The sequence below is a fragment of the Suncus etruscus genome, chromosome 1, assembly GCF_024139225.1.
Source record: "Suncus etruscus isolate mSunEtr1 chromosome 1, mSunEtr1.pri.cur, whole genome shotgun sequence".
Lineage (NCBI taxonomy): Eukaryota > Metazoa > Chordata > Mammalia > Eulipotyphla > Soricidae > Suncus > Suncus etruscus.
In genome coordinates, this window is record NC_064848.1 from 30,343,467 (window position 1) to 30,368,319 (window position 24,853).

Below are 24,853 nucleotides of genomic sequence, written 5' to 3' on the forward strand. Positions count from 1 at the left end.
ATTTTTATCTCTTCATGGAGTACTTTTCTACAATGGCTAGATTTAATGAGAATATTGTAAAAGACCATATTTGAACCTTAAGGGTATCGATTAATATGTTGAAATGTCCTGCTTAAATGTAATGAAAGTTTGAACCTTGAAGAGTCTGTCATACTGATGACTTTATATAGAAGACTTTCATTTTATCTAGCCAAGTTTTGTAACAATGTATTCAGAATCATATAAGTGAAAGATCATGTAGATGTGACTGTATTTGAGAAAAGAATGTTCAATGAATACTTAACCAACTTTAAACTTTATCAGGGTAGACTGGTGAAATCATTCAGTATGTGAGATAAATTTTAACTAATCAAGATCATGGTATTCTATTTATTGACATTGTATTGTCTTAAGATCATTCTGGGTTATGGGTGCATACCTCTTCTTATTTACCTAAAAAAAATCACTTAATTTGAATCCCCAGTATTTTAGGGTTATTTTAGCTATAATCATCATAAATGCTATTCTAGACTTTTTATATTATGCATTATTGCAGTTTTGTAAGGAACTAGGAAGGCTAGTAAAATAAACATTATTGATACCAAATAGCAGAGAAATTGTCTCTAAAATATTTCATATATTTTAACAGTAGCTTTGCCATTTTTATTCTATAGGTTCAATATGAAATATGTGGTTTTAGAATCAGGTTTTCCTCACATATAATAAAACACTTTCCTAAACAAAGTGCAAAGATTAATAGCATATTTTAATAACATCCCATAGACTACGTTAAATTAAAAATTAAATATTGATAGAATTTGGAGATGGAAATTGTACCGTATGTTTGCCTTGTTTGTGGTATGCCTAAATTCAATCCTTACTAACCTCTGTCCTCTTCAGGAGTGATCCCTTAGTGCAGGCCCAGGAATAAGCTCTGAGTACTAACAAATGTTGCTCAAAAAAATTTTAAGATAAAATTTACATAATTATGTAATAGATAAAAAAGAAAACTTATTATTTTAACATGTCCATTCAGGCATTAAATATGCCATTATACATCTTATGTTGTTTCATTACATATGCAATAATTTTTTCCATAAAAGCAATATGATTTTTAAAAAGATAATACTTTATTCACATATTCTAATGATACACCTACTATTGTCAATACATTTCTCAATGTTATACATAACTTTCACACATTTACAGTTAACAATTTTGAGATTATCTATGGAATACTAAAATATGTTATGTACTGGCACGCACTGATCCAGGACGGATCTCGGTTCGATCCCTGGCATCCCATATGATTCCCCAAGCCAGGAGCTATTTCTGAGCGCATTGCCAGTAGTAACCCCTGAGGTCACCAGGTGTTCCTCCCCCCAAAAAAATAAAATTAAATTAAATTAAAATTAAAATATGTTATATACTGGGACCAACACAGTTTGGTACTCATCCAAAATTATTATTATTTATATTTTCAGATATTGTTATTCTAATAATAAAGTCTGTACAATGCAAATTACTTTGCTTTGAGAGTAAACCTAAATTCAGTTTTCAAATGCTTCACTTGAATATGACATTGTGGGGAGATCTTAAACTTTTCATGTTATTAGCTATAAAAAATAATCAAAATAGGGGCTCAGAGCGAGGCACAGTTGTAGGGCATTTGCCTTGCATGTGGCTGACCTAGGATGGACTGTGGTTCGATCCCCTGGTGTTTCATTTGGTCCCTCAATCCAAAATCAATTTTGAGATTATCTAGGGAATACTAAAATATGTCATGTACTGACATGCACTGATCCAGGACAGATCTCGTCTCGATCCCTAGCATCCCCTCTGGTTTCCCAAGCCAGGAGCGATTTCTGAGCACATAGCCAGTAGTAACCCCTGAGCATCACCGGGTGTGGCCCAAAAACCAAAAAAAAAAAAACAATTCAAAATAATTACTATTTTTGTGATGTTAGAAATATTTAATGAGATATTTTTATGATGCTGGTATCCTGTGGTTATTAGCACACAATTTTGAATAAATGGTTGTTATTTTCCTTCTATGTCCAGGAATTTATTCTAACTTCCAAATTCCCCTAAAGTTTTGGTTTCATTTTATATAGGGAGCTCAACTTTAAAATTAACTCATGGGGCTGGAGAGATAGCACAGAGGTAGGACATTTGCCTTGCATGCAGAAGGAAGGTGGTTCTAATCCCGGCATCCCATATGGTCCCCCCGTGCCTGCCAAGGGCGATTTCTGAGTGCAGAGCCAGGAGAAACCCCCGAGCTCTGCCGGGTGTGATCCCCCCATAAAATCAACTCAATTAAAAGAATTTCAATCTGCTCTGAAAAATATCTTTCCTGTCTCTCTATATATATTTTATACACAAGAAAATATCAACTATAACCAACCCACTTGATTTTCTTCCAAATAGCTTACAAAAGATAAGTAATTATGCTTTTAAAGTTGTGGAACTTATACATAATAAAGATGGCATGTTATTGAAGTACTATATTATGAAATATTTTATATATAATTTATTTTTCCAATATTTTTTCTATGCAAAATGCTTTAGATTAGGGCCGGAGCGATGGTGCAGTGGTAGGGCTGTTTGTCTTGCATGAGCCTGACCCAGAACAGACAGAGGTTCTATCCCCCTGGAACCCAAGCCAGGAGCAATTTCTGAGCAAATAGCCAGGGGTAACCCCTGAGCATCACCAAGTGTGCCCCTCCAAAATGCTGTAGATGAACTAAAAGAAAAACTGTACTCATAAAATGCATGAAAATTTGAAGAGGGAGAAAGGGAAAATATATTAGCATATGATTATGAATGTCAACACAAAGAATTATAGTGATTTTAAATAAATAATAAATATTAAGTAAATAAATTATAATAATTATAATAAATTAAATTATAGTATTATATTATATAATATAAAGTGTGATATAAATTCTATGTTATAAATATATTAAATTATAAATTAAATAAATGAATTATTAAATAGATAAAGGATTATTAAAATTGAAGGATAGTTGATCAAAGATATTTTTGTTTGTTTGGTTTTGGTTTGGGGCCACACCCAGTGACCCTCAGGGGTTACTCCTGACTATGTTCTCAGAAATCGTTTTTGGCTTGGGGGACCATATGGGACCCCGGGGATCGAACCCATATCATTCAGGGTCAGCAGCGTGCAAAGCAAACAAACGCCCTACTGCTGTATTATTGCTCCGGCCCCGAAAGAGATCATTTTTCTTTATGGTGATCAAAGTTAAACCTACTCTTAACAAAGTAATTAATATTGATTTGGAGAGATTAAAATTCCAAGAGAAAAATATTTAAATAAGATCAACATTAGGATGAATAAAATATGCAAAGAGGTTGAAAATAGGATATTTTTAAGTTTGATCTTACAAAAATGCTCTTCTAATAGAAAAGAAAAATGACATGTGATTAGACAATGAAGTAGAAGAATCTAAATACTGAGCCAAATTATTTTTGTTATCTAAACAATAACAAGAAAAAGTAGCAATTTGTTGTGATAAAAATTAAATAGTATTATTTGCAGTTTTAGCAAGATAGCCTTGCAGCTAAGTACATAATTTAATAGTGAAATAGAAAATAATGACTGCTAAAGTAGGACTTTTCAACAACAACAACCAAAATAGAATAACTATGACACATAATAACAAAAACATTCAATACAACATAATATAAAATTTAAAATTTGTTATGCAGACTAAATTCTAAGGTGAGACCCTTGTAGTTATATCTAACTTTCCTGACTTCCCTGTGTCGCAATATATGCTTTGCCATATTTTGGAGTACTTTTTCACCATTACACCTGTATAAGTTCTACTAGTCTTCTTCAGAACTGCTAAAATCTTCTCAACTGGAAAGTCTACTAACTATCTTCAGGGACATGGTATTCTTTTCTATAATATGTTTCCAATGTATAACATAAAAATATAGTAAAATTGCTATACATTCGGTATGACAACATAACTCTGTAACATTATAGCCATTATAACAATACCTAAAATCATTGCTGACATTAAGACATTTATGTGTATTAAGACACATTTTATTTCATAATAACACATGAAGGATTATAACTTAATTAGAACTGTTTTTACAGATAAGAAAGTGGAAGTGCCAAAATGTGAGTAGTGTGTGCAACATTGTATAGTTCTAATGAGGAAGGACTAGGATTCAAAGCCTGACTGCAGAACCTAAACTCTTCACCATCTCTAATATCACTTTCACATACTGTAATGTAAAATCATTTGTATGTCCTATTACAGAATGCATCGTTTGAAGCTAGAAACCAAGTTTTCTATTCTAGGTGTTCCCATATCCAGAAGAAATGTATAATAGGCATACAATGCATTTTGGGGGAAATGAGTCAAATTCTAAAAAAAATAATTTAAAGAAATAGGTAAGAATTTTTTTAAATGACATGTTTATGATTAAAAATAATTTCTTCCTTTCAATAAAAAAAGTAACATGAAAAATGTTTTTTGGGCCCTTACAATTGTCACACCTATATCCATACTGCTTCAGTTTTCTACTCTATTACCCTCCCACTTCCTTTTCAAGATTGATCTTGGATTCTATCCCATTTTGTTTTTATAAGACCATTCTATACATTTGCAAACTTATATCCTTACTTCAATCTTTCTGGTCATCAAATACACAGATGAATTGAAATCTATATGTTGCCTAATGGGAATAAGAATTTTATTTCCAAAGATTGTATGTTTTCTTTTGCATTTGCTGATACTAGCATTGAAAATAGATTTATCTCTATGACTTCTAAAAACTCTGGATTTTCCAATGTTCTGATAATATTGCATTAAGATAAAGGTCACTGTATTATAGGTTCTCTCATCTTTCTTTATATGTACCCATGCAATTTGAAACTGGGGCCTACTTTTTACAAAATAAGGAGCATAAAAAATAAAATTTAATGGTATTTCCTACAAAATAGAATGAAAATGTGGACTCTATCAGCATTAGCCCTGTAATTAGCTATCATGCTAAGTTACCCAAAGAAAAAAAAGTAATGTTTTCAGTATTTTTATAACTCAAACTCAGCTAGAATTAAGCCTTTTGAATTTTCTTTATAAATGTTCACTACTTTTGTACTAATTTTATTTTGAGCTAATTTTATTTTACATCAGAAGCTGAAGGTTTTAATACATTTAATTAAAAGAGATCTTATTTCTGCTTTTGTTTGGCTTTCCAATTTCAAAATTCTTTTTTGAAGTCAACACACAAGATCATCAGTTCAGCTTTTGGATTTGCCTTATTTTCTTTTCTCTTTAAGAAATGACCTTTGTGCTTTTCTCAATATGAGGAATGACAGTTGATCTGGTCTTTATTTCTAAAAGATCCAGCACAATTATTTTCTCTTGCTCCACATCATGTATAAGCATTACTTTTAATCTTTACTAATTTTATAATTCATAATTTTACATTTAATTTTAAAATTTAATTTTATATTTAAGTCTTGAGAAAAAATCAAAGAGAAAAGAATTAATAATTTGAAGAATTTCATGAAACTTTCACATTCTACATTAAACTAATATTTAGAATTATCTTGCTCCTTATTAATGGGCATATTCACAGAAATATGAGTTTCTTTTTTTGACATTTTCATTATCTCCGCTCTCAATATTATTATTGTCTAGTATTGCAATATTAAATCTAAAAAAGGTGTTCGAGTAGGTCTGACTTTTAAATATAGTTTTGGAAATATGTCCTTTGTTCTTAATATAAAGTATAAGAACATGTCTTGGGACTGGAAACTAAATGTATGAAAGAACAGGAGAAAATAGAAGCTATAAAATATCAGTTGACAGAACTAGTAATTAATATGCAGAACAATAATTTTTTGCACTTTATATAGCCTTCTAACTTATCAGTTTTTAGAAAGGCACAAAAATCTAAAGTATTTATACTAATTAAATTGCTATTGATCACATCTCTTTTCAGAGATGTAAAATTGTACCATATTAGCAAAGAAATTTGTGATTTTTTTTTTTTTTGGTTTTTGGGCCACACCCAGTAACGCTCAGGGGTTACTCCTGGCTATGTGCTCAGAAGTTGCTCCTGGCTTGGGGGACCATATGGGACACCGGGGGATCGAATCGCGGTCCGTCCAAGGCTAGCGCAGGCAAGGCAGGTACCTTACCTGTAGCGCCACCGCCCGGGCTCAGAAATTTGTGATTTTAAAAATATATATAAGTGGGGCCAGAGAGTTGGCATGGAGGTAATGTGTTTGCCTTGCATGCAGAAGGTCCGTGGTTTGAATCCCGGCATCCCATATATTCCCCTGAGCCTGCCAGGAGCGATTTCTGAGCATAGACCCAGGAGTAACCCCTGAGCGTTGCCAGGTGTAACCCAAAAAACCTATATATATATATATATATGTATATATATGTATGTATATGTATGTATGTATGTATATGTATGTATATATGTATGTATATATGTATATATGTATGTATATATGTATATATGTATGTATGTATATACATATGTATGTATATATAAGTAAATTTATATTTTGTAGTTTTTATTGTTTTGCCAAGAGGATATTTATTAGTTCACAGAAAAAGGCTAATGCAAGATGTCATTAAATATAGTCCTAGAACAGATCAATTTCATACAGTAAATACTGTTAAAATTTTTTATTATAAAGTTGAAATATCAGCCTAACAATTATTAATGCTGCAAAGCAGTTTCTTTTATACATAAGTTCTTTAATAGAAGTAAACACTGAATAAATTTAGAAATGCTTATTCTTTCAAATTTCTACTAAATAATAGATTAAGTAACTTTAATACTCATGACTGGTTGCTCATTAAGAACTGACTCTGCTGAGGATTCTGCTAAAAGTAGTATTTTCATTGGGAAAATCACAACTTTGTAAATCACTAGACTCTTAATTTGTATAATCTCTCAATCAGAGATCTTAAATCAATTCTATTAAAAGTAAAATTTATAGGGGCCAGAGCAATAGTGCAGGGGTAGGGCATTTGTCTTGCACACGGCAGACCAAGGATGGACCTACCATATGGTCTCCCAAAGCCAGGAGCAATTTCTGAGCACATAGCCAGGAGTAAACCCTGAGCGCATCACCTGGTGTGGTCCCCAAACAAACAAACAAAAAAAGTAAAATAATTATTTCTTAATATTTTAATTTTATAGTGGCATTTTTAATTCTATACTAGATAAAACTATACTAAATCTGGGTAATAAAATGAGATTTTTTAATTAATAATCTCTGTAATCATTGGGAATAATCATTTTTATTAACTTGTAATAATAACATGCTTCAAGTTAACCCTTGAAGAAATGAATTAGCCTTGCTTTAATTTTAAGAAAATCGATAATTGCATAGCCTTATGGGTAGTTGTATATAGAATTAGTTTTTCAAATTCAGCCACCAATACTTATTGCTGCCTTTTCTTCTACAAGATGCTACTGTTAATGGTGAAAAATTTGACTACCGAAATTTGTGACTAGAATTCTGTGCCCCTGCACATGGGATGTTTGATATTCTATTTGCAGACACATCTGAGATTTGCGGAGCTTGTCACTCACTGTCTTTGTCTACTCAAACTTGAGATCAGCCTTCAATTGCTGCCTTTTCTTGACTGAACATCTTCTGGAGTAAGAAGATGAAACTGAAAGAACATGGATATCTTGCCCCAAATATTGCCACTAGTTTTTCAAGATTATAGATATTGGACAAGAGTGATTGTAAAGCACTTGTCTTACAACTATCTTGCACACATGGCCAACGATCCCCATCATCCCCCATGGCCAATGAGCTCTGCAAAGAGTGATCCTTGAATAGTCAGGAGTAAATTCTGAGTACTACTGAGTTGTAATACCACAAAAAAATTAAGAAAATTAAGAAAAATGTTAGAAATTTACCTATTTGGAAACAAAGAGTACCAAATGCTACACAATACCAGGTATTATTCCCTGCTTTGAGTTCAGAGGTCCATTTTGGAATGGCAGATGTTGAGTTTGAGGTAAACATTGTGCAAGGAAATCACCCTACTTGTTGCACTATTTCTCCAATCCCAGAATTTTTTTTATTTTAATTGTAATTTGGTTTGTATTATATTTACATTTTAATTCTTAATATATTTTAGGAATTAAGCCTACATTTTATTTAATTTATAGATAGTTAATATAATCCAAATTGATCTGTACACATGTTGGTGCACAATTAAATACAAAGTCCAAAGAAATGATAATGTTCAAGTATTCAAGCGAATAATTTTAGGTGAATTAGGTGAATTTTAGTTGATAACTTCTTATTACCTGTGACCATATTTTGTTGTGTTTTTTTATGTTTTAATTACATATACATATATTATGTCAGGCATTTTCTCTAATAAGTACCAAAAACACCTATTGTTAATTTTTAGTTATTTTTAAATCATCAAGAAAGAGAAATTACAACAAAAACTAAATGAAAATTTTAAATGACTATTGCATTTTTTAGACAAGATCTTTCTCAAACACTATTAATTCGACTGCCTTATTTTAGAGAGGACACGTTGGACTTTTGTCATTGGTATGATTAGCATCAGCAATTTTAGTCTAACACACCTCCATTGTTAGTTGTCTTGCTCTAGCCAACAGGTTAGCACATCACCAAAAAATCATCTTTGCAAGAACTTAATGACACCAAGAAGAGAATGAATAACATACTAAGGTGATAAGAAAGTTAATTTATCTTCTTAAAGTTTTCAGAGGACATTTTTTATAGCTGCACAATGTCTAAACTAGATAAAGGTGCATTGAACACAACTCTTAATTTTCTCCTTTTATCTGCAATATATCCATGAATAGAAATATACTTTTAACATTTTTTACATATTGAATAGGTACAATAAAGTAACTTGTGAAGACAAATCTTAGTAATTTTAAAATTATAGTCTTACATATCAATTTATAACTAAAATTACAACCACTCAAAATTTTCTTTAATTTTACTTGGTTGATATGTTGAAGTCATTTTGCTTTAAAAATTAGTGTTTCACTTCAATTGTTAGCTCTTAAAATTATTATACTTAGCATAGTAGGAGGCTGGAAAAATATCATAGCAGGTAAAGAATTGCCTTGCATATAGCCAACTGGGTTCAATTCCAGGCACTCTTTATGGTCTCTAGAACCCCACTAGGGATGAGCTCTAAATACAGAGCCAGATTTAAACCCTGAGTACTATCAGGCATGATCTAACCACCCCCCCCAATTGAATTACTAGTATCTTAGATTAGATAAATCCTTCTATTTATAAAAAAAGATGTCTTGTGATTTGTTTTGTCTAAGCTATTCCTATTTTCCAAAAGCTTGAACTTTAGCTAAACTTTGAAATTATTTGGTCTAATTCCCTTCTTTTACAGATAGTAAAACAAAAGCTATAGATACCTTTGTGAGAAACTAATATAGCTCATTTTTGCAAAGGCAATATTAATGTATTGTTTTTCATATCATTTTTCTATTTTACTATCTTCATAATAAGAACAGTAAAATGTTTCTCATTTGTATCTTCCTTTTTTTTCTAATATATTGCATGCAAATATTTATTTCAGTTAAATCTCTATAGTAATGTGATATTATGACCTATCACTATGACAACTCAGAGTTGGAAGTTGACAAAAATAAAATATTGGCATATATAAATCATTCTTTAACAGATATTGACACAATTTGCAACAGAATTCAAGTTTTTAAAGGCTTAAGTTTTAAAATAGGAGGGAAGGTCCATTGTCTAAAACTCTAAGTAAAATAGATATTCTAGCCAAAATCAAATAAAAATATACTGAAAACCACCAATTTATTTCAAGACATGTATGACAAAGAAATTATATGATGTACTCTTGTAATATATTTGGTGATTTTAGTAAATATGGAGCTATGTTCTGAAAATTTACTCTGCAAATTCCCACCTCTATCTAAATGACAAGATTTAAGTATGTCAAATCGATGGAAGAAGCAAAATAATCTTTATTTCAATGATATCAGAACAAAGGATATTTCCCCAAGTTCACACATTATCTGTATTATTTAAGGTAGGAGTGTTGCAAAAATTTCATATTCCTTGACCTCTTCCTTTGTAATTTAATTGAAATTATTCAAATTTATAATTTTCAAAAGTGTTATCTAAATGATCCTCTGTGTTTAATTGCTGCCCTAACAGCCTTTTTAAATTATTTTCAAGGGAACATCATCATGCCACAGTGTTCTGAGTAAGAAATTTAAGCTTCTTTTTATAGTCAAATAAGCCTGAGAAATGATGCATTCTTTACATTTCTCTTGGCAATATACAGTGCATTTTATATACTGACAGAATATGAGAATTTTGAAAGAATCGAGAATAATTTAAAATCATTGAGAATGTTAATAACTAAGATCTTAATAAGCAGACAAGACTAATTTTTAGTTTCCCTCCCATTTACTAGCCAAGTATGCCTAGAATTTATCTCTCTAAAATCAGAATAACTTATGAAACTAATTGGCACTTAATAAGGATTATTCATTCTTTTACTATTACTACTAAATTGCTTTTAATCTGTGATTTTACAAATTTATGTTACAGCAGAAATTTTTCTTCAACCATGCATTAGCACCTTTACATTTATGGAGTTCAATAAAATAGTTTATTTTTAGTGGTATTTTTCCATTTTTAAATATTAATTATTTATTTAAGCATCATGGTTACAAACGGTTGTAAATGGGTTTCAGCCATAAAATGCACACACCCCTTCAGCAGCACAAATTTCCCACCACTATTGTCTCCCATTTTATTCCTCCCCCAATCCCTACCTGTCTTCAAAACAGCATTCTATTTCTCTCTCTATCATTGTAATGGTAGTTATTAGTGTAGTTATTTATCTAGCTGTTCTTACCACTCTGTGTGAGAAGCTTCTTATCATGGGCTGATCCTCACAATTTAAAAATAATTTTTTATATTTTTTCTTTACTTAAACATCTTTATTACAAATATGATTGTGATTAGGTTTCAGTCATGTAAAGAACACACCCTTCACCTGTGCAACATTCCCACCACCAATGTCCCAAATCTCCCTCCATCCCACCCCACCCCCACCTGTACTCCAGACAGGCTTTCCAGTTCCCTCATTCATTCACATGATTATGGTAGTTCTCTGTGTAGTTATTTCTATAACTGCACTCACCACTCTTTGTGGTGAGCTTCATGAAGTGAGCTGGAAGTTCCAGCCCTCCTCTCATTGTCTCTGAGGATTGTTGCAAAAAATGACTTTTATTTTTCTTAAAACCCATAGATGAGTGAGACTATTCTTCATCTCTCTCTCTCTCCCTCTGACTTATTTCACTCAGCATGATAGATTCCATGTACATCCATGTATAGGAAAATTTCATGACTTTGTCTCTTCTGACGGCTGCATAATATTCCATTGTGTATATGTACCACAGTTTCTTTAGCCATTCTTCTGTTGAAGGGCATCTTGGTTGTTTCCAGAGCCTGGCTATTGTGAATAGTGCTGCAATAAATATAGGTGTGAGGAAGTGGTTTGTGTTGTATTCTTGTGTTCTTAGGATATATCCCTAGGAGTGGAATAGCTGGGTCGAATGGGAGCTCAATTTCCAGATTTTGGAGGAATCTCCATACTGCTTTCCATAGAGGTTGGACTAGATGGCATTCCCACCAGCAGTGAATAAGAGTTCCTTTCTCTCCACATCCCCACCAGCACTGATTGTTCTCATTCTTTGTATGCCAATCTCTGTGGTGTGAGATGGTATCTCATCGTTGTTTTGATTTGCATCTTCCTGATGATTAGTGATGAGGAGCATTTTTTCATGTGTCTTTTGACCATTTGTATTTCTTTTTTATCAAAGTGTCTGTTCATTTCTTCTCCCCATTTTTTGATGGGATTAGATGTTTTTTTCTTGTAAAGTTCTGTCAGTGCCCTGTATATTTTGGATATTAGCCCCTTATCTGATGGGTGCTGGGTGAATAGTTTCTCCCACTCTGTGGGTGGCTCTTGTATCCTGGGCACTATTAAAAATAATTTTTTAATGATCCAAAGCACCTTAATCTCTTAATTTGGCTATAAGCAGCTAATGATAAATATTTATGTATCTCAATATCTAATTCTTTTTTTAAAGTTCTCTAAACTGCAAGTAATGTTATTAAAGTAAAAGCAAGGTTCAAGATAATGATAAAATTAATTACATATTACCAATAATTGAAGACAAGAATCATCACATTATACTCTATGAACAAAAACTTATTGACTGTCTAATTTTATTTTTTTTTTGGTTTTGGGACACAAATGGTGATGCTCAGGGGTTACTCCAGGCTATATGCTCAGAAATCACTCCTGGCTTAGTGGACCATATGGGATGTCGGCGGGTCAAACCGCAGTCTGTCCTAGGTCAGCACATGCAAGGCAAATGCCCTACCGCTTGTACCACAACTACAGCCCCAGACTATGTATTTTTTGTTATTAGAGCTTTATAAAAACTGTCATACTTATTCATTTGTACATTATCGATGGGGGTTTAAGTTGTCATACAAAGATAAGCAGTTGTTTCAGAGATCTTATGTCCTACTATTGTCAAAATTATTTAGTCTCCTACAATTTACAAAAGAAAATATGTCAAGCCCATGGTTAGGTTAATCTTCTCTTTCAAATTTAATGGTGCCATCCTAAACAGTATTTTGGAATGGTGAATCACATCTCTTTACACTCTTGTCTTTAAACTTTGATCTTTGCACTGATTGCTTATAATTTTCCTCTTGCTAAGAATTCTAAGCTCGGGGCCGGGCGGTGGCGCTAAAGGTAAGGTGCCTGCCTTGCCTGCGCTAGCCTTGGACGGACCGCGGTTCGATCCCCCGGTGTCCCATATGGTCCCCCAAGCCAGGAGCAACTTCTGAGCACATAGCCAGGAGTAACCCCTGAGCGTTACCGGGTGTGGCCCAAAAACAAAAAAAAAAAAAAAAAAAAAAGAATTCTAAGCTCAGTTATTTCTTAATTCTAAGAAAAGTGGATAAATTTCCATTATTTTCTTTTGTTTTTTTTGGCTGCACTAGGTGGGGTTTAGGGCTTATCCATGGTACTATATTCAGGGATCACTCCTGGTGTACTTAGGGGAACATGTGAGTTGACAGGGATTGAACTTGTGTCAGCTAGGTGCAAAGCAAATGTTTTACTTGATGTACTTTCCATTATTTTAATATTTTATTTGTTCTCTTTGAATAGCATAGGCATTTTAATTGTACAAAATTTATAGTATAAAATACACCTATTTCAAGTAAAAATGTGTATTCTCTTCTTAGGTTTTCATTCCATTACTATATGTTTCCATTTTGATACTTATAAATCATATTTGATTATAAATAAGTATTTCTTGTGTGTATATAAATGGTAGCTCTTGTGAGAATCTACCTAAGTAAATAAATATAAATTTGATCCTATATACTCCCTATATTCTAAGAGGAAAATATAGCTGCCAATAATAGCAGGTGGCTTTTGATAATTATCCTAGTAACCCAGGTGAAAAAAATTAGTAGACTTAAATATTCTAAGGAGAAAATATCTTAAAAATGGAGATTTTGATGCATTGAGAGTTTTTGAGATCCAACTAAAAAGTTGTCAGACTCAAGCACAAAGCAAATTAATCCAAGTGATCAGAAAACAGGCTATAAAGGTGACCAAAAGATGAAAGGAAAGAGATATAAGGAAGTCTAGGATTAGCTCCCAAGATGAGGGAGACACTAAAGGACTTAGACTAAAACTCAAAGCACCTGCATCAATGATGCAAATGCAATAGATCATCTGTGGAAAATACAAATAACAGTTGACAACTTGCAAAATGAAATATTTTGTGTTTGCCTTCCCATTTGTACTTATTTAATCCTGAAGTGTTCCCATCTCTTCTTTTAATTGAGAATTTAAAGTTTTAGAACCAATGTGTGTAGTTCAGCAAATACTTGTACATGTATGTCCAAATGTTCCATCCCTGGTATCAGAGAAAAATAAGAACAGAATTCGAACTCAGTCTCATGCTGTCTCTAGATAACTGATTGGCTTCAATGAGTTCACTATGTACACTATGCAAAAAAAGCAGTAAAAAGTTTTATATAAGTAATTATGTGTTGTTTGTGTTTCACTAGATAATCAAATTGTAACTGAAATATTTTATTTCAAATTTATAGATTTCTGAAGGAAATGTAGTATACTATTAGTATAGAGATATTTGTTCTGTTTCTTTTTTAATAGAACTAATCTTGTGTTATTAAAGTCTCATTGGCATAAATTAGCAAGTTTCTAAATTAAATTTCTACTCATTTAGACAACTTCTGTTTGACTACAATAAGGATTGATAAAGAATAATTTTACAAAATAGGATTCATAAAAGGGAGATATTTTTCTAATATATAATGTATAATATTAAATATCATCTGTAGTAAATAATAACTGAATTTTGATCATGATTTTTTTATTTTTAGATATAGCATTTTTATTAAAACATCTAATAATTTCCAAATTAATTTCCACTTGTTGTGAAAGAACAACAACGGTATACAGAAACTTGACTTATTTTTCTCTCTGTTTTAGTTTTATTTGCCCTTCCAAATTCTGACAGGGAAAAACTTAAAATTATGCAGTATAATTTTAATTTTCCTCAACAATAAAAATATATCCTGAAAAAATTGCAAACTTACAACTGGTGAAATTATATTAATGAGAGAGAAAAGGCAATCAAAAATGTCCTTTTATTAACTAGAATACAGTACATTTGCATAAAAGTTGAAAACACTTAAGAATCAAAAAATGAGAGCTAAGTTACCTTGCTAAAAATCTGTTTTTGGCAAGATTCTGATTAAAGATTGAATTTTCATATCTACAAATGAAAATAAATCTAAAGTCTACTCTCCTTTCAGTCTAACCACAAAGTGGCAAATATTGTGGGCAACATTTTAAAAATGTAACATTATCTTTATTAAAAAAATCTCTGATTCTTTCCAAATTAAATATTAAATGACATAACATGACAGCAGCAGTTATTTTTCATATAAATGAGGAAATACAGGTTTGGGTGGTTTAAGCTCCTGTTCAAGGAGATAGCTAAAACAGTCTTTGATGACAGGACATGTGTTTCCAAGAATTATTCCACATGATCATATATTGTTGAATTCCAAGAATAACACTTAATAATTTACATATATGGTCAGACAATTTTGATCACATCTGCTGTGTCTTGCACAATTACTCAGAAAAGTCAGATTTATCAAGAAATTTTTCAGAAAAGATATTTGCTTTTAAAATATACATTCAAATGAAAGTTCATAAACTATTTCAAACTATTTTTGAAATGGGTAAACAATGAAATAAAAAAAAGTAAGAAATTCAGCAAGAAATTTTGGTTTGGCCTTCAAAAGTTAAAAAAATACATTTTTATATTGGCAGTTATAGAGCACCACATTTTACTAATTGTTAATTATGTCCTATTTATAACATATAAAGTTGCAAGCAAATTATTATAATTATTTCTAATTATTCTAATTTTTTTTTTTTTTTGGTCTTTGGGCCACACCCGGCAATGCTCAGGGGTTACTCCTGGCTGTCTGCTCAGAAATAGCTCCTGGCAGGCACAGGGGACCATATGGGACACTGGGATTCGAACCAACCACCTTTGGTCCTGGATTGGCTGCTTGCAAGGCAAACGCCGCTGTGCTATCTCTCCGGGCCCTAATTATTCTAATTTTAAAAATGATTTCATAAAATAATTCTGGCCAAGAGAAGTGTGTTAAAAAGTCGGAATCTGGGGACGGGCGGTGGCGCTGGAGGTAAGGTGCCTGCCTTACCTGCGCTAGCCTAGGAGACGGACCACGGTTCGATCCCCCGGCGTCCCATATGGTCCCCCAAGCCAGGAGCGACTTCTGAGCGCATAGCCAGGAGTAACCCCTGAGCGTTACCGGGTGTGGCCCAAAAACCAAAAAAAAAAAAAAAAAAAAAAAAAAAAAAAAAGTCGGAATCTATTATGCTGAGTGAAATAAGTCAGAGAGAGAGAGAAAAACACAGAATGGTCTCACTCATCTATGGGTTTTAAGAAAAATGAAAGACACCCTTGTAATAATAATTTTCAGACACAAAAGAGAAAAGAGCTGGAAGTTCCAGCTCACCTCAGGAAGCTCACCACAAATAGTGATGAGTTTAGTTAGGGAAATAACTACATTTTGAACTGTCCTAATAACGAGAATGTATGAGGAAAATGGAGAGCCTGTCTAGAGTACAGGCGGGGGTCGGGTGGGGAGGAGGGAGACTTGGGACATTGGTGATGGGAATGTTGCACTGGTGATGGGTGGTGTTCTTTATATGACTGAAACCCAAACACAATCATGTATGTAATTAAAAAAAATAAATTAAAAAAAAAAGTCAACTGATTGGGGCCGTTGAGGTGGCGCTAGAGGTAAGGTGTCTGCCTTTCAAGTGCTAGTCACCAAAGGACTGTGACTGCAGTTCGATCCTCCAGCGTCCCATATGGTCCCCCAAGCCAGGGGCAATTTCTGAGCGCTTAGCCAGGAGTAACCCCTGAGCATCAAACGGGAAAAAAAGTCAACTGATTGATTTCAACACACCTGTTTTTGTTTGTACAGTATCTGTAAATCCCTTTCTGAGATTCTTTGTTTTTTTTTTGTGTGTGTGTGTTTTTGGTTTTTGGGTCACACCAAGTGACATTCAGGGTTTACTCCTGGATATTTGCTCAGAAATCTCTCCTGGCTTGGGGGATCATATGGGACGCGGGGGGGATGGAACCACGGTCCTTCCTAGGTCAGCGTGTGCAAGAGAAAGGCCCTACAGCTTGTGCCGCCTATCCGACTCACCTTTCTGAGATTCTTAAACACCTTGAACTCAGTGACATCAATGCATATTAACAGACATAATAATGAATGTTTCTTTTATGTTATAACCTCCTTTTTTTTTTCTCCTTTTCATGTCTCCTAAAAAACACAATTCAGATTATTATATTGTTATAGCCATGTCTTTTCTGACATTCATACAAGGCCCTGCTTATATTATTGTAGACAACTAGCTTTTTAAGCTAACAACAGGAATTAAGGTGCTTGCCTTACAAGAGGTGGATCAATCCGAACACTGTATATACTTACCCTAATCCTGCCAGCACCATCAGGTGTACCCAAGAGCAAATGATAATTAGAAATAATAATAATGAAATTGTAATAAAAATGTTACTTGAAGTGTTATTAAAAAAGTTTTATACCTTAGCATGAAGGCATAAAGCTTCTACTCAAAATAACTAGCTCCTTTGTTAAGAACCTTTCTTTACATGAAAGCTAAATTCAGCTTACTAGAGGAAAAATAAAGTTTCTGATTTTCTAGGTTATTTTGCAAGTACAGGTGTGATACTTCATAAAAATCTTGTCTTGCTTGAATGCTCTAGCTTTTCTCAATAGTGGAATCTATGATTCCAGATTTTCCTGTAGAAAAGCAGCTAAAATAACATTTCCTCTTGTTATTTTTTCTTGTAAATAAACTCTAATATCTCCTTAAAAAGTATAATTTGCCTACTTAAAAATATATACATGATTAAATTTAAAGAAAATTTAATTGCTCAGATTCTTGTGCACATTTAGTTTTCCTATATGCTGTTATTCATATTTTAGGAAAAAATAATTGCTAGGATGTTCCTTAAAAACTTCTCAAGAATGGGGGCCCAAGAGATAGCATGGAAGTAAGGCATTTGCCTTGCATACAGAAGGATGGTTGCTCAAATTCCAGCATCCTATATGGTCCCCCGAGCCTACTAGGAGTGATTTCTGAGTGTAGAGAGAGGAGTAACCCCTGAGCACTGCTGAGTGTGACCCAAAATCAAACAAAAAAAAACTTCTCAAGAAGATTTATTTTATATACTATTACTTTATTAGAATAGACAGTTTGTAGAGTTACTTGCCATTTACACTTAATCTAAAATACATTTTAAAAAATGTTTTGCAAAAAATAAACATTTTAGATGAAATATAAACAATATAGGAAACTGAGTGATAGCACAGTGGTAAGGTGTTTGCCTTGCACGCAACCGATCCAGGAAAGATGGTAGTTTGAATCCCAGTGTCCCATATGGTCCCCGAAGCCAGGGAAGATGTCTGAGTGCATAGCCAGGAGTAAGCCCTGAGCATCACCAGAGCCCAAAACAATAAATAAATAAATAAATAAAATATAATTACTCCTATGACCACGTATAGTTATGTATTTTATAAATATATGATGAGTTTTGGGGGCACACTTGGTGACACTCAGGGATTACTCCTGACTATGCACTCAGAAATCACTCCTGGTTTGGGACCATATGGGATGCCGAATATTGAACCCAGGTTTGTCCTGGGTCAGTGCATGCAAGACGAATACCCTACCACTGTGCTATTGCTCTGGTCCCAGAATGATGATTTTTTAAGAGTTGTAATTTTGTGCTTCATAATAACTACTTATTTTCATCATTGGTCTTACAATATTATTTTCTTTTATATCATAGTAAAGAAAATATAATTGAAATATTTACTCTAAAATTTTATGACCTCTGAGCCAGAGCAATACTACAGCCAGTAGGGTGTTTGCCTTACACACTACTGATCTGGGTTCAATCCCTGGCACCCTATATGGAACCCAAAGCCTTCCAGGACTGATCCCTGAACACAGAGCCAGGAATAAGCCCGGAGCACTGCTGGATGTGCTCCCCCCCAAATGTTAATATAATAATATCATCAGTCATTCTAACTCAATGTGTTTCTCATTTTGAGAGTGATATCTGTGCAATTAAGGGAACAAGAGTGACCCTGATAGTGTTCAAAAGACCAGAAGTGGTGCTGAGGATGTGAATCAGGGTCACCATCTGCAAGACATGACCTTACCTCTGTACTTTCACTGGCCAGTAAAAATGTGTTCCTTAAAATCAAAATACAGGGTGTTGGAGAAATAGTACTACAGATACAAGAGTACAGGTAACAGTCTGCACCACTTAAGGTCCCCTGAGCATGCTAGGAGTGATCCCTGAGCATATGATCAGGAGTAAACTCTGAGCACAGCCATTGGTAGTTCAAAAGCAACAACAAAAACAATAAAAATCAAAATACATTTTTATAGAATATATTCCCAATACATGAAATTATTCCTCTATAGTCCCTTTTATGAGGCCAGGCTAGATAAGTAGTTCATCTTGCTTGCTATAACTTACATCAATTTTGCATGTATTACACATTTTATGGATATATTAAGTATATTTAAAACACTGCTTACAAATCATAGTTCATTACTTAACAAGCTTATTATGTCTATAAACAAGGTTATGGGTACTCTGCAATCACAATTAATGTAGTTGCAAAAATTATGTCGTGGTTTTAATACACATATAGAAAGATTCCAGAATATATTATCAAAATACCAACTTCTCAGAAAAAGGACAATTATTTTACTCATCGTCAGACACATTTGCTGACTAAATTGATCATCAAGAAAAGCTGTGCATCTGATTTTATATTTGTTTCAGAAGTACTAAAATTATTGAGAAATTTTTATTTTGTGTTTATAATTTGATAAAACTCAACCACTAGGTTTCATAAAATATGTTCAAATCAATAGGACAGATCACTAAGGAGGTCCCCATGACCCCATGAAATACAAGACACTATCAACAACAAAGGTCTTCTTTTAGATAATTATAAATGTTGGTCAAAACCCACTGAATTACTTGATTATTAGGTGACATCTGTTACAGGCAAATTACTGACAATAGGCGTGGCAGTGATGCTAAATATTCTTGTACTCTGTAATCTAATGTATGTTTTAATGAAGTGAACAGTGAGATTCCTGACAGGCATCAGCAACTTTGAAATAGAGTCTTCCAAATTTCTCATACAGTTTGAAAGTAATGAGATTTGTTCCATAAAGTGATGAAATTTATGCCATAAATTATCTCTGAAAGAACTGTGCATCTTAAAGTAGTATATTTTCCTTGGTAGAGATATTAAATAGTTGTTTAATGGAAAGTTTTTGGAGAAGCATATTGAACTACATTCTCTTTGTTATTTTATTTCTATTATGAAAGGAATGGAGTACCATAAAATATTCCAACCCCAAAATTAAAATAAAAGTTACTGTGATGTGAGTGTGCTAAATCTTGGCTCTTAGCGCATACAACATTCATCAGCATCTGTATATCTATCCTTATTTAGCCTTCAATGATATTAACAGAAATATTTCTAAGAAATCAAGTGTTTATTCTCAAAATACTTGAGAGGTAGGAATTTTTCCTCTATAAATGTAGGAAACAAATTTAAAATTAAAAACTTATTCTATAAAATACTTTAAAATATACTGTACTAAAACAATTTTATAGAAAATAAATCATGGTACTTTACATACATTATAAAATAAAACTAACTTTTCTCTGACTCTTTAGCAGTTACTTCATCTGCATTTTTGTGCTAAGTCATGATATTTACTTGTACCATGAAAATATGTAATCATTTACCAGATAGGCTAATCAATGAGGTGCTTGAAGATTGATTTGCCTAAAGATCAACACATTAAATATTCTTAATTTCAAATTATACTTCTTAAATAATTTTGTTATAATATTGGATATCAATTTTTTCATGGCACCATCAGAATATTTTCTCCAAGCAGATAGGGTGTTTGCTTACATGTGGCCTATCTAGGTTCAAAACCCAGAGCAACAGAAGTAAACCCTGGTTCTGGTAGGTGTGGCCCAAAAACAAACAGAAAAAATAAACTCATGTACTGTGGCAATGATAACTTGCTTTTGATCTCAAACCCATAATTATCCAAAATAATTATCCAAAATTAAATTAAATTTTAATTTAATTTCTTGAACTTCCTCAATTTTCATGAATATTTTCATACTAAAGTTCATACAATTAAGATAAAATAATATATTTTTCTTATATGTATAGTGTCTTGCTGATGACAAGTCTTTTCTTCTTTTTTTCTTTATTTTTTTCTTATTTCTTTTCTTTTGGGGGCCATACCTGAAGATGTTCAGGAGTTATTCCTGGTTCTATACTAAGGAATTACTCATGTAATGCTAGGGATCAAACCACAGTAAAGGTAATGTTTACCCACTATACTATAGCTCTAACCCTTCAGCCCTACACGTAGTTACTATGTTCTCTTGGTACTCTATGAATAATACTAGTGATTGCCATCATATAAATTAAAATGCCATGTGGTATTCATATGATCTACACATCCCAGTTTCTGAAGGTGTGAATAAGAAATTCTCAAATACAAAATGATATACTTTTTGTATACCCTTATTATATTTTATATATTATTATAAATATATTTATATATACATATATAGTATATGTACATATATACATACATATACATTGTTTATTAGTGTATACCTTTATTATATACATAATAACTACTTTATAAAATATATAAAATTACATGTAACTAGTCTGCAATAACATTCGAATAAACTTATGTTTATTAATAGTGATGGCTTATTAGCCTCCAAATTTATATAGAGAGGAACTGGAGCAACAGTACAGAATGTAGGGCATATTGCTCATTTGAATTCATTACCTGACATCCCATATTGTTCCCTAGCCCCACTAATTACTAAGAGTAATTTCTGATTAAGAGTACCAGTGAGTGTGACTCAAAATCAAAAAAGAAAAAATAATCATCACAAAGAATATGCTACATTTTTTCTGTAGTTATTCAGTTATTTTAATAATCTAATTTAGACATTCTCAGGCTATTTTTTCTCATTTAAATAAACACTGTATACTATTTTTTCTATGATTTATGATCTTTCACATCCTCACTTTCTTTAAAATAACCTATGAACTCATTTTACACTAATATTAAGACATTGACACAATCTAATTCTCTAAAATTGAAAAATAAAAATGATAGGGATGGGGCCGGAGAGATAACATGGAGGTAGGACGTTTGCCTTGCATGCAGAAGGACGATGGTTCGAATCCAGGCATCCCCGAGCCTGCCAGGAGCGATTTCTGAGCTTAGAGCCAGGAGTAATCCCTGAGCGCTGCCAGATGTGACCCAAAAACAAAAACAAAAACAAACAAACAAAAAAAAAGATAGGGATTTTTTCTCCATTGTCTTTGGAAATTAACATTTTTCAAACAATGTATTGCCATGTTTTTTATTCTAATACTAAGGAGAAAAACTTGAGGTCTAGTCATCTAAAGCAATATTTTAAGATGATACCTTCTTTTTATTAATTATAAATAATTACTAATTATTTAATTCAGAAAAATATTAATTACATTTCAGGTAACTTTTTCAAAGGGCAGCTGGTCAACATTTAGCTTTGTCATGAAAATGGATCCAGAAGTAACAAAAGTACAGATCAAAAGCACTGAAGGCTTCTGCTTAAACATCCATGTCACATATTCAGAATCATTAAGATGAAAGTATTATAGATATGTAAAAGACATTTACTCAGAACTCCTAAGATATATTAAGTAATTGACTTCTGTCAAATTTTTAATTTAAACTTATGCAAGACTTTGTATAATGAATGATGCTTTATTTCTGAAACATTTCTATAAAATGCCCTATAAGTGTTTTCAAAAAATAAAAAATCTTGAGTAAACTTTTAGGATAAGGTCATTTAATCACCAAATCTCTAGCTGACAAAAGTCAGATACTCTTTATCTCAGCTTCTTAAAAAAATAATAAAATAAAATAAACTCATAATGTTTCCTACCCCCACTTCTAACAGAAGATTATTCTAATCTTCTCTGTTTCTCAAAGGACAGCTTGGGTTTTACGAGGACGTTTTCAGATTTAATCTATAGTTTTTACATTGAAGAGTTTAATAAAAGAAAATTTGTAACCAGCTCAGGGTTTAAGATGTAAAGGTTTATTCAAAGCAACAAACCTTTTGAGATTTATACTGTAAAGTGGGAAGGATTTTCAAAGTCTGAACTTAATGCCTGTATCTAGGAACTTCTTGCTATTTAAACCAAGTTGTATCTGACAGGCTGGGGAAAGCAGGGCCAGCAAGGGATAAAGATACCCACAAGCTCTAAGCTGATGAGTTTATGGAAAAGAAAAAAGGAAGGGGGAGGGCAGAGAGAAGAATAGAGGGGACTTTTGAATGAGATCAATGGATTATATCAGATTGAGTGTTTAGAATGGGAGGGAGGTTGACATGGAGGCTTGAAATGAGAAGAGACAAATAGAAAAGAATAAACTGGGGTGGCACTGGGATGGAGGATTAAAGGTCATGGACAAAAGAAAACAGTTATGTTTAAAACTGGCTATAAATTTAGGATCAGGAAGGAGAGGGACCTTATGAGTAAAGCTAGGTTAAGGCAGAATTAATAAGGTTCATGAAGCTGCAGATGGCCAGGTATTATGTTTAGTTTTTTGACATATTTATCATTTATTCTCATTTCTCAACTTTCTTTAAAAAAAAAAAAAGCTATCCTCTGACCATTAAGCCCTGTATTCTCAGCTCTTCCTCAGAGCTTTTCTCAGGATTCAGTGTACTCATAGTCAGCCACCAATAGTCAGACATTATTGAGGTCATCATGAATCATCACCTGGAGGCTGAGGGTGTTTTTTCCAGCTTTCTCTGCTTTCTCTCAAGTTACTAGATTCCAAGGCTTGAAAACACCAAAGCCCAAAAATAAGTTTGATGACAATCTGACCTTACTCTTCTATATTTTTCTAGTAACTCACATTTGCGAAAGATATAAAAGCCCTGTAGCCTATTATGACCTCTTCAGGTACTAATTTCCCTACTGACTGAATGTTTCTTAAGCAGGCAGTTCCTATTTTCTTTAAAGAGCTCTTTAGTCGTTGATCTTTCCTCTGACTCTGACATTCATGGTGAAAGGACAAAGTATTGGAAAATAAATAACTGAGCTAAGACTACATAGTTGACTATTTCTTACTATCATGTGACAGTATGGTTTAGGCAGATAGACTGCCTGGATTCAAATCTTATTTCTTCCCCTTTATGCCTATAACCCAGAAAGACTTACTTTTCTGACTTACTCAGCCTAGCTCCATATCAATAAAAGGGAAATAGTAAAAACCTACATCTGTCTTACTTGTCCAATCTACCTTCACATCAATAAAAGGGAACTTATAAAAAATCCTTATAGGATTATTGTAAAAAAGAAATAAGTTGATATAGGTAATCAGGCTTTCTATTATACCCAACAACTACAATAATATGCAAAATTAACAAAAAGCAAAACACCATTGTTTAAATAAGAATGAAAAAAAGAATGGTTGTTCAACACTAGCTCAAACGATCTTTCTCAGAAAAAAATGATTTTTGAAGTAAATATTCTGACTGGAAAGTTTAGGGTCAATTTTGAATTTTTAGTGACAATGAATCCATCAGAAACGCATATGAGCCCTTTAATAAAATGGGGACTGGCAAAATAGTCACAGATATGGAAAAGCAAGGGAAAGCAAGGATCATATTAGCAGCTTCTCTGTGCTCTCACCTTATAAGTAATAATAGTATAATAAATATAATTAATAATTATAAAACATAAAACACATCCTTTGCAAAAATGCTTTTCTGTTAACCTAGAAAGGTACTGGCAACTACTGTTTTTGCTTAAAAATTTAGAATATCTTAATGGGGTTTTCAAAAATAAGAAGCAGGAGAGCAGTAGCAATTATTTTCCCAATTCAAAACTTTACAAATCAAAACTAAGCTATAGTACTAAGTCTTTTGGGGAGTGGGTTAGGGAGACACCCCTAAAGGTGTTTAAGGGTTACTCATGACTCTGCGCTCAGAAATAAATCCTGGCAGGCTCAAGGGG

The 24,853-nt window shown here is 32.8% G+C and overlaps 1 protein-coding gene across 2 annotated transcripts in view; it reads left to right on the top strand.

Moving 5' to 3' along the window:
- The window catches only part of VWC2L (von Willebrand factor C domain containing 2 like), a 331,484-nt gene that overhangs the window by 3,999 nt on the left and 302,632 nt on the right, over nt 1-24,853 (top strand). The window lies entirely within an intron of this gene.